The sequence below is a fragment of the Lytechinus pictus genome, chromosome 12 (assembly GCF_037042905.1).
Source record: "Lytechinus pictus isolate F3 Inbred chromosome 12, Lp3.0, whole genome shotgun sequence".
Lineage (NCBI taxonomy): Eukaryota > Metazoa > Echinodermata > Echinoidea > Temnopleuroida > Toxopneustidae > Lytechinus > Lytechinus pictus.
Genome location: NC_087256.1, coordinates 11,525,578 through 11,537,745, shown reverse-complemented (window position 1 = coordinate 11,537,745; position 12,168 = coordinate 11,525,578). Strand labels below are relative to the sequence as shown.

General features: G+C 36.9%; 1 long non-coding RNA gene across 1 annotated transcript; it reads right to left on the bottom strand.

The window, feature by feature from the left end:
- Positions 1–2,912: 2,912 nt before the first annotated feature.
- Positions 2,913–11,568, bottom strand: LOC129273524 (uncharacterized). Its single transcript, XR_008585836.2, has 3 exons — positions 11,466–11,568; positions 7,480–7,494; positions 2,913–3,060 (listed from the first exon to the last, which is right to left on the bottom strand). It is a non-coding gene; the product is annotated as an uncharacterized LOC129273524 (long non-coding RNA).
- Positions 11,569–12,168: the final 600 nt, after the last annotated feature.

The window sequence follows — 12,168 nt, the reverse complement described above, 5'->3', positions numbered from 1 at the left end:
TTTTAATGCATTTGTGACAACAACACATAGGGCCTATTGAATGACCAAAAAATGTTGATACTAATGACTCCCATAAATGTTTAAAAGCAAAAATTGAAGTCAACCATTATGACCTATCCAAATTCCTTGGACCAATTCCAGGGCTACCAATTTAAGCAATGACCCATTGGAAATTAGATACCAATGGTCTGATTCCGGCCAGACTACAAATGACCGACTGACAGCGGGAGGTTGTGTTACCTCGCCATGGCTTCTAATGTGGTTCATCATGTCACGCTGCAGTGCAATTATCACTCTGTGACAGAAGGCTTATGACTCGGATTACCAATCTATGATATTACCTAATAAGATTTGCAAGGAACCATAACAAATGCAGTAGGATGCCATACGCTTTAAGGTAATTAACTTTGTTTAAGATCAATTAAAACAGTTTAAGGAAATGCACAGAAAGGGGACAAATGTCAATTTTTCAGTCAATCTGGAATATTTCTACAAGTCGTAACATCTAAAAGTATGAACGCATCTAGCATGAACGGAAGCCTGAAGTTCATCATGACAAGACATGCATGTCATCATGTATATCGTTCTCTATCTAATGGGAGTGATGTTTACCCGACATCCCTTCAAGGTGAATACCATTTTGAGTAAATGCACCTGCTGGCTTTTCATATAGACTTCACATATACAATACACTACGCCAACAATTGTCAAACGTTTTAGAAACGTGTAATCAGCCGTTACACCCTTTATACCTCCTCACCCTGTATTATCCTATTATCATGTATGGTTTCAAAAGAAAGAAATACATAAAGCATGTATGACCTCCAGAATTTACCTGCAGAGGGTGAATAGTTATCTCGTTTTCAAAGGATCCGTTTTACAAGGATTGCACAGGATCGGCCACTTTGACATTCACAGTCCAGTAAGCAATACAGGAGAACCAATTTCTTTCTCCACTGACTTGTCTACTACCATTGTGCCTGGCTTAGATTCAAACGATGGAATTTAACACCTAAATACATGTATTTTCAATCAGGACAGAAGATGGACATCACTTTGGTGGTGAGGGAGAATTGGACCAATGCTATCGGGCAATGAAGAGCAGATTTGGGTTAATTAGTGTCACTGAAGCCATACAAACGTTTGACAAATTGCAAAGCATCAATTGATGATAAAGGCCTGTAAAGAGGATATATTTCACAAACTAGTCATGCTTGGATGTATTTCCTCTCATTTTGAACCTCTTCATGACATAGTATCAAGAAGGGAATATCATCCCTTTTAATAACATGGGGATGTATAGGATTACAGGTCTATATAATAGACTCCTGGTGTTTTTGGAGAAATGTCACATTAGATGGACAATGCAACAGACTGGTGATGAGTGAAGAAACCTACTTGAAAGGAAGATATGTATTTCCAAGTCCATTATACACAGATACCAAAGAGTAATAGTCTATCAGATAAAGGGTGAAAGCCAAGTTAAGTTCTGATATCAAGTCAATTTGAAAGATTTCTGATAACCTATAATGACACAACACACAGCAGTCTGCAGTAGCACGATCATGTATTCCCTGAGCGTATCCCTGGCACGAGATCCTTCTCTGTAGTGTTGCCGTTCAACCATGGCATGCCAGCCATGTCAATGACTACTTGAAATTCAGTTGACCTCAGCAACAAGACTCTGATAATATCACATAAATTTACATCTAGCTTTATTACCCAACTGACTAACGAACAAGATCCATAAACAGATATTGCATGTGGGAGATTCTGAAAAGGGCTCACATCATCCCTGATGTCAAAACAAATGAAATTCTGATGAACTTGGCCCTTGAGAAAGTCACTAGAATAGAAATATCACCCACCATTATGTAAAGGTGATTTTGAAATATATTTGCTACAACATAAGCCTACATATAAATGGTGGACATCATCAAACCAGGCACCACTTTGCAAAATCAACGTTAACAAGGATCAATGTGGCTGAATGTGTAATCTTTACGTAAGCGTTCACATCATGACAAAAGCTTTTAGATATAAAAAGGTTTTAATTACATCGGGTCTTTTAAATCAATAATCACTTACTCCGTAATGGATATTTGCATGGGCATGAGGTCTACTTACAATGCAGCATGCTTTAGTGTGTCGATAACGACAGGTCAGCACTTCTTGAAGCATTAATTTTAAAGCAACGTCAAGTGCAGGCCATATAATTATGTTGCTTGCTGTAAACATTTTTCTGTAACACTCTGTGATTCTTTTTAAATATCTCTGAAAAGACTTGAATATTTGCCCCTTTTTATAATAAAGTGTATATGGGGAGGTTTGTGTGTTTGTTTTTTTACTTATTTCTTAATAGGTAAATTTTTAGTTAGAGTTCAAAGTTGCCAAGAGAGGAAATATTACAGATGTCTTGTTGAAGTTTATTCATAGGACTAACCCAGCATATTGAAAAGAGCGATTCCCCAAGAATTATGAGATTCTAGCAAAGGACTAGCCCAGCATATTGAAATGATCGATTCCCCAAGAATTATGAGATTGTGGTATAGCAATCATTATTCATAGGACTAACCCAGCATATTGAAAAGAGCGATTCCCCAAGAATTATGAGATTCTAGCAAAGGACTAGCCCAGCATATTGAAATGATCGATTCCCCAAGAATTATGAGATTGTGGTATAGCAAGTAGGGATGTGCTAACTGCACTAAGGTTTCAAGAAGACTTGTTTGTAAGCCGATTGCATTTTTTCCATTTCACTCCAGCTTCTGCCATTCTGGTACACTCATACACTTTTTGATCACTCCAAGTTGATTGTGGGACCACGTTTTGGTCTAGGTCCTTTTCTATTCCCTCCTAAAACCTGTTGAATTCACTGCAAAGAATATATAAATCAAAGCAGACTTACTGAGATGTGATTGTATATGAGATGAGTCCAGCCGTGTAGATCTACTAGACGATAGAGGGAGGCAAGCTTGCAGCGAAGAGCCTTCTCTCCCTTTGTGTAGTTGACTGAGTCGGACCCTCGAATATCTGCTACTGGTATAACACAACTTGTACCTACAATGGAAAGTAAAACAATGTAGTGATTAGCAGAACATTTGAAATTATAATGGACTACCACTTGACAAGAATTTGTCAAGAGTTGCAACATGACCTTCATTTCATTGTTTTATCAGAAGGTGATAATGCCTATACTTGTACGATAAAGCTCAACCTCTTTCTTATAGCCTGCCCAAGTTTATCTTGATCAAAAGGGTCTTCCATCTAGAGCCTCTTGGAAGACCAACCAAATTTAGATGTAAAGCATCTTGGCCGTTAAATGTTTTATGACAGTGAGGAGCTTTTGCTTGGCCCAAATCTTGCGAATTTGAAATACTTGTGTCAAGTGCTTTTCTTTCTGGCAAAAAAATGATCATCTGGCTAGCTAAAATCTTAAGCTAGATGGATGGCAGGGGGGGGGGTTGGACCTTCACTGGTTACAGTAAGTAATAACAAAACCAATGACAGTGTTGACTGACACTTATTTAATGAGTTTTTAGCAAATTGTGGTTAGATAAGTTTGCTATTGGTCTAGAATTGGTCTTGTAATTGTATCAAAGGTACTTTTGTCAGAGCTAAAATATTTGCTCAAATAGTATTGGAATGAAAACTTCTCAACTTATCAGCTGTCTTGTCATACTGCTAGCATCTCTGACAATCATATAAATCAAATTCAATGACTACATCATTGCAAGTAATATTTAACATACAATTCCACCATCACACTATATTTTTTTAAATCTTGAAAGAAAAATAATTAAGAGAAATTAAAATTTACAAGAGATATAACCATTCATGAGAACATTACATAATGAAATCAATAATTATACTATAGCAAATGAGAACATATTAAGCTAATACATATATAAATTGAACATAATAAAATCAATAACCAAATTTAAGACATATGAATCACAACACCTGAGATTTACCACAGGTTCACAATGCAGATCTGATGTACTTTTGATATAAATACAATCAATGTAAAATCATCCGGTGGGTGTTTCATAAAGCTGTTTGTAAGATATGAACGACTTTATGGACAACTGGTGATCCTTTCTTATGCTACATGATATCCCTGTATAATTAATTTATGACCTAAGAACATGTTCCAGTCGTTCGTAAAGTTGAGCATAACTTTACGAACAGCTTTATGAAACACCCTGTACACCAATAACACCTGTACCAATAATTTTTCAAGGAAATCAAAATTAAAGAAAATGGGTAGATTATTTTGGCCAAACACTAAATGAAAATAGGCAATTACAAATAAATTTTGTCAATTGCAAAAGTAAATACGACTATAGAAATCGGGCAGAGCATGATTTATGTCCATAATATGAAGAAACTGCATGAAGACATATCGTCTTGTTGGTGCAGGAACGCCCTTAGCACCACACTTCCGCGCACCTCATTGGTGCAAAAACGCCCTTATGCGCGCAACTAAGGGCATTTCTGTGCACATGCAATGCGCGAAAATATGGTGCTAAGGGCGTTCCTACAATGAAACAGCGATTTGATACTTCTTTAAGTTGAAAAATACTGTAATTGATCTTGTATAGATATGAACCAAAAAATAGGGATATATTCAAAGAAAGCATGCAAGCTTTTTAAACCTAAGATTCCTTTTAACAAATATCTATTTACAAATTTGTCATCATTTCATAATTCAAATCATCCTGTTATGGAAAAATGAAACTTAACCAATCTATTCAACTGTCTATCTAGATGTATACCATCATTTTGATGGCTACAGTACATGTTGTTACCATGGCAATGATCATTGATTACTACTTCAAATTGAGACAAGGCAAACTAAATTGAATTGAATTGAAAAGGGTTTATTAAAAAGCATTCACAGCAGCCAAAGGCTGGTTTCTTTCATAAAAACATTAAATTGAGGGTATATTTAGAAGCATATTTGAAACTGATAGAACTGTATGTATTTTTTACATCCACTATCACTGTAGTATTAAGTTAACAGAAAATTTATGGATCAAATTCTACACTAACATCTCAAATCATATTATTTTAATTCTTTAAATAGCTAAATCTGCTCAAGTTTTGGGTAATTCTAAAGATTAAATTTCAGAATAAGATATCAATTTCAGATAAAAAGACAGAGTATATCATAATGCTACAGGAAAAATTGAGTATCCAAATGAAGAAATTGATAAAGCTGCATTGATGACAAAGCATTAAAAATAAATATCCTTTTTTGGTACATAACCTCTTTTCAAGCATGGAATGCAGTGTAAATTTCATGATAAATGGCTTTCTGATTTGCAATCAACCAATTTGTTAAGATTTCATGTTCAAGGGAGTCATTTGTAAAGAAAAATTAAACATGAACAAGACAGGGCACTACACACCTCTACATTCAAAATTTCAATTTTCACAATGAATCAACGGCTGAAAAAAAATTCAAATGCCACTACACTTTTGTAAATTTGAAATGTTAGATGACACATTGGTTTAATTAGCATTATGTCCCTTTACCAAAGCCTTAGATGGGATTTAAGAATTTGCATAATCAAATTTAGAAAATGGGAAAATATTTCTAAGGGCTAAGCTCTTGATTATGTGTGATTACTGAAGAGCAGTGTGGATAGGAGTGATAGGGGGGTCAATGTCAGATGCTTGTTGCGAAGCCTTTAAATTACCAGTACATGAGATTATGATAGAGAGAGAGAGGAGAGGCGAGAGAGGAGGGAAAGAGGGGGGGGGGGGAGGAGAGAAGCAAGGGAAGAGGAATGAATGGAAGGAAAGAGGGAGAAAGAAACAGGGACAGGTAGAGAGAGAGGGAGTGAGAGGGGGAATAGTGGAGAAGAAAAGGAAAGAGAAGAAGTGAGAAGAGGGAAGAAACAGAGGGAACGAACTACTTGGATATATGGCTATCTTAAAAAAAATACATTTTAACATCTTAATGCAGGCTTAATCCGAAAGGTGTATTTACTTAGTCTCTATATCGGATTAGAACTACATAAAGATAAGAAGCATGACATCATCTCCTGTTTAGAGGCAGAAAGGTATTACTCATACTTAAGTGTACAAATATTATGCCATTATTGCTCTGAACAGGCATGCTCAAGGACATGCTGCTATATAGGTGAGAAGATACAAGTGAATGTATGAAGATGGCTGATTGATAAACTGCATGAATTAGACTGTTAGTTCATGTACATTAGTTTATGTGATATAAAACATTCTACAGCATGTACAGATATTATGTGCACTGATGATTTTGATCATTAATTAATATGTTAAGATAAAGGAAAATCAGGACCACAAAACTTTGGTGAAACTCTACAAAATGCTGCAATTGTTAAAATTTTTATTCCTGAATCATAATATTGATTCACTCTTCTTGCACTCAGTTTCTAATATTAGAATTCAATAAAAATTTTCAACTAAGCAAAATTGATATTGAGCAATTTCTAGTTTCACTCCATTGCTCGATTCTGTATGGAATGCCATGTCAAGGCCCACTTGGACAAATTATCTAAAGCCTGGTTACAGCATAAATATAAGAATGGGCACATGTGAAGTGGTAAATAATAAAGAATTTAGCATTCTTAGAATTGCAATTGTTCTGCTTTAATATGAATGTTAAAGTAACAATATCAACATATGTTAGAAAAATATATTAAACTGCAAAGCAAACATATTTTGGGAAATGAGATGTTATCAATGTTATCTAGATACATACGTGACCAACCACCCCAAAACCACCAGTAAGTCGCCAGGGAAGGTTCTCTGTTAATAGCCAAAATAGTAAATTGGTCTTCAAAAAGCCAAAATTAAAAACTTTGCTTGTCTGAAGGAGTATTTCTTCATCTTTACACTGTAAAAATTTTGAGATGTAAAAATTTTGAGATGTAAAAGTTGAATAGAAACAAGATACAAGAGTTTCTTTGACACAAGTTTTTGCAGACTGCTTGGAAGTTTCACTGAAATTGCAGTGTGCACATCTCATGATTGAGTTAACACAAACTTCAAATACTGTTTTCTCCTTAGCTTAGGATGTGATTGTTCAAACTCAATATAAATCTCAAAAGTCGTTTTGGGCGACTTATTATTGATTTTAGGGTGGCTGGTCACAAATATGAGGCAAAATAACACAATTAATTGAATAAAAAATGTATGATTTTTAATCATATAATTGCAACTGAATGGAATAACTTGCTTTAAACTGAAACAAATTATGATACAATGAAAACCAACACCAAGAAAAAGTGATAAATAAACTGCTCTAAAACCTGAGATAAAATTGCTTAAAATTAATACTTGACAAATATCTTAATTCTGTTGGGGTGGGGATGAAGGGCTTCTTGGGTGAGTAGTAGGGTGATTTGGTAGCTTAGAAATGAATTAGCAATGATTTGTATTAAATATGCAAAATTTCTTTGTGACAAAATATATAATAGTGTACTCCACCTGAATTGATTCTTCCTGATGTTGTGGATGGGGTAAATGGGAATCATGCAAGAGAACAAAGCAAACGATTATTCTTACAGTATACAACATGAAATATTTTAACTTACTACAAGGGATTATTGAATAACAACAATACATGCAGTACTCAGCACGATGCAATAGAAACCTATTTTATTCCTATTTTATGGTTACTGGTTAATGATATCAATAAGAAAAACCTCACTTGTTTTTTGGGGTAACAAATTTATCAATTCATTATTCATAATGATCCCTTTTGAAAAAAAAAGATTTTTATTTAAGTCATGAAAGTCATAACGCAAGAATTAATGCAGGACAAATTGCTTTAAAAATGATTGAACATATAAGATAAGAATGGCGTACACAAATTCAGATAGTTAGATAAACAATTAAGATTTATTGAAATTTCATTATTTTGTTTACATACTTTTGGGCAAGCAATTTCAGTATGGAATATTATGTTATATTTAACAATTCATTTCAAGATATATCGCTCCCTTTCTTGGGTAAATGCAGAACCCAAAACAAACTCTTCTTCATGTGCAAAATTTATGGAAATGTCAGAGGCCCTATAGCTGCCATTATTCAGCTAAATGTCAGTTATCTGTTGGCAAAGTTGACCTAAGTTTTAAATAAGCATGTTTGTCAACATGAGATTCTGGCCTGCACCTATTAGCACTCAAGCATTACAATGAATTCACTATCATGAATGTTTCAAGTATCATGCAAGGCTACATTATCTCATACAGGTGTCAAAATATCCTTCAATTTTGTAAGTAAATTGTGAGATCGAAGAGCAAAGTTCAGCTTCAGTTCAGACATAATAATAGAACATGAAAAAGCAGACAAAGGACTGAATCAATGCACAAGATTAGGCTAATGTGCTTTGGCCATTCCTAGTGGCAGGGTTTGACTGGCATGCCATTATTAAATATCTAACATCAATGTGGGTTACTGGGCCAATGCATTCTCTCTCAAAATACCTGTCTACCTCCCTCAAGTTCTTAAATAATCATGTTACCCTATTTTCATAAATAAACCCAGTTCAACCACCAAAAATAGTGACCACTTTTGATTCCGGTCTCTGGTTAAAAAACATGCCACTGCAATATCAATGATTGACAAACCCTCAATGTTTAAACACTCAAAGCATTTTGTATACCTTTTCAGTCAATTCCTTGCTCTAATAAGTTTCATTCTGCATACCCATTGATCTAGATTATTTCTACAGCTTGGTAAAGCTTGAGATAAATAGGACCTAAACTGCCAGAAGGTACACAATAGGCGGTGCTGCACCATCCCGAGTTTGCTCAATCTCGAGATTTTAGCCCGATCAGCCCTCTTCGCGATTAATCTCGAGATTCATGAAACCCCGTCTGCACCATCCCACGAGGAGCTATATCTGCTCGAGCGAGGCAACAAGCCCGATATTCCGGGCATGCGCACTTTCGGATCTTGGAGTTTCAACGGCCCGCGCTTTTGAATAACTTCCCGCGATATGCAAGCAATGAACTCCTTTCATTAGTACTTTCGCCGAATTCAACCGGTGTTATGCAACAATCCTTTCAGCTCAGCGAGTGAAGAAGTGATGTATTCTCCCGGTGTATTCTTCGTGAAATATGATGGCGGAGTAGGAGGCAACGAGGGAGAGAGAGAGAGAGAGAGAGGGAGAAGGAGGAAAGAAATGCTATTTGCTCACATATTGCGAAGGAATAAGACAACACTGCTGTCAGTGTTGTTATTGAATATGACCATCGTCGATGCGATGTCCCCCTTCGGTCTGGTCTCTCCCGGGGTCTCTCCCAAAATCCATTCACTGGTGGGGACACCATCGTTGCTTATGAACGCTATTCGCATGTATAAAGTTGACTTTCGCACGTGTTTATGTTTTGACCAAGGCGGAAGTGGAACGCGAATTGCATTATGGACTGACGTCATGAATAAATTACCCCGAGTCCAATCTCGAGTGCGTCTGCACCGACGAATTAGCGGGATAATTCGTAAAATAGCGCGCTATTTTGCAAATAAACCCGAGTTGACTTGGGATTGCAATCTCGAGATTAATCCTACGAACTAGCGCGATAATTGCGTCTGCACCGCCAACTATCTCGAGATTTTTCAGATCGGGATAATTTGCCGGATCAGAAATAGCGCGCTAATTTGAAACTTCGGGATGGTGCAGACGGCCCTATAGTTCATTGATATCCTACAGGAATTTGATCATGAGCAAATAGCATCTATATTAAGCCCATTCCTTACATCACTGTGTGTCTATAAATGCATAGCTTTCTTTGAGAATGATTAAATTGGGCTAATAGTTTTTCTCTTGTAATAATTCATGGGTCAAGGTTTATAATGTACTTTTAAGTTCTGGTAAATCTCTACCAAGAATATGATCTGTATATACGATTGCTTATTTTAGTACTATAAGCATAACAGGAAGATAATCTGAACTACACGTACCATACCCCGTAACCTATCTCAACACCATATCCCACCCTGAATACCACACTGCATCCTAATACAATATCAATCCTAGCAATATATTCAAGTAAAACAGGAAACCACACCCCTTCTTATACAAAATGACTCTTATACCAAACCTCGTGCCCAAACCACATCCTTTCTCATACCACTCCCCATCCCCATACCACACAATTTTATACCACTCCCATCCCCCATATCACATCTCTTCTAATACCACTCCCCATCCCCATACCATACCCATTCTTATACCACTCCCCATCCCTATATCACATCCCTTCTTATACCACTCACATTCCCCATATCACATCTCTTCTAATACTAATTCCTATCCCCATAACATACCCATTCTTGGACCACTCCCATCCCTATATCACATCCCTTCTTATACCACTCCCCATCCCCATACCATACCCATTTTTATACCACTCCCTATCCCTATATCACATCCCTTCTTATACCACTCCCCATCCCCATACCATACCCATTCTTATAGCACTCCCCATCCCTATATCACATCCCTTCTTATACAAAATGACTCTTATACCAAACCTCGTGCCCAAACCACATCCTTTCTCATACCACTCCCCATCCCCATACCACACAATTTTATACCACTCCCCATCCCCCATATCACATCTCTTCCAATACTAATTCCTATCCCCATACCATACCCATTCTTATACCACTCCCCATCCCCATATCACATCTCTTCTTATACCACTCCCCATCCCCATACCATACCCATTCTTATACCACTCCCCATCCCTATATCACATCCCTTCTTATACCACTCACATTCCCCATATCACATCTCTTCTAATACTAATTCCTATCCCCATAACATACCCATTCTTGGACCACTCCCATCCCTATATCACATTCCTTCTTATACCACTCCCCATCCCCATACCATACCCATTTTTATACCACTCCCTATCCCTATATCACATCCCTTCTTATACCACTCCCCATCCCCATACCATACCCATTCTTATACCACTCCCCATCCCTATATCACATCCCTTCTTATACCACTCCCCATCCCCATACCATACCCATTCTTATACCACTCCCCATCTCTATATCACATCCCTTCTTATACCACTCCCCATCCCCATACCATACCCAATTTTATACCACTCCCCATCCCTATATCACATCCCTTCTTATACCACTCCCCATCCCCATACCATACCCATTCTTATACCACTCCCATCCCCATATCACATCCTTTAAATACCACTCCCCATCCCCATACCATACCCATTTTGATACCACTCCCCAGAGTCCCCATCGCATCCCCCACTAGTATATCAAATCCATTCTTGCACCACTCCCCATCCCCATACCACACCCCTTCCTAATACCACACCCCTTCTTATACCAGACCCCACCCCACCATACCCCTTCTTAAACCACACCACACCCAGTCCCCATTACACACCCTTCTTATACCACTCCCCCATTGTGCCCTTTCTTACCTCCTCCAAGACTTCTCCCTGTACTCTGGTTGAAGCGGGACTGAGGCAGCACCAGTTCTGAGATTTGTTGTAGCGCTAAAAGGCTGGCAGGGTGTGGACCACTCTATAAGATGAAAGAAAAAGAGAAGAGAAAAACAGATGATTAAATTTCTTTCCTGTGTCAAATAACCATATTCATCAGTAATCATATTCATAAGTAATCAACTACCACATACATCACAAGATATAAAAGATAATCATTTGCGAATTCATGTTAAAAATTTACGAGGTCACTCTGACATAATGCGATTTCATCTGATATCTCATGAAAAATGCAAGATTTTGTGTGTGAATTATTCAGAATAATTTTGTGACTCATCCAAAAGCACAGTGAGTATTACAACTGGATCCTGGAGCATTTTATCAAGAATACTGGTACTATACATTATGTGGTACATGTTTTTGAAGCTAATTAACCAGGCTTGTATCATTAATGATTTAATTGCCTATATTTACAGATGCCAAAATCACATTGCAAAACATGAATAAGGATGCCAGAAACTGAAATGTTTTAACAACCCTTATTGATATGGTATTCCAAATAAAGAAAATGCACACAATAGTAACGCAAGGAAATTTAAAAATAAGCTTAGTTTTGAGCCATCTTTTTTTTTTTTCTTTTCTTTTTTTTTTACTTTAGGAACAAACCCTCATCAAAGGGATA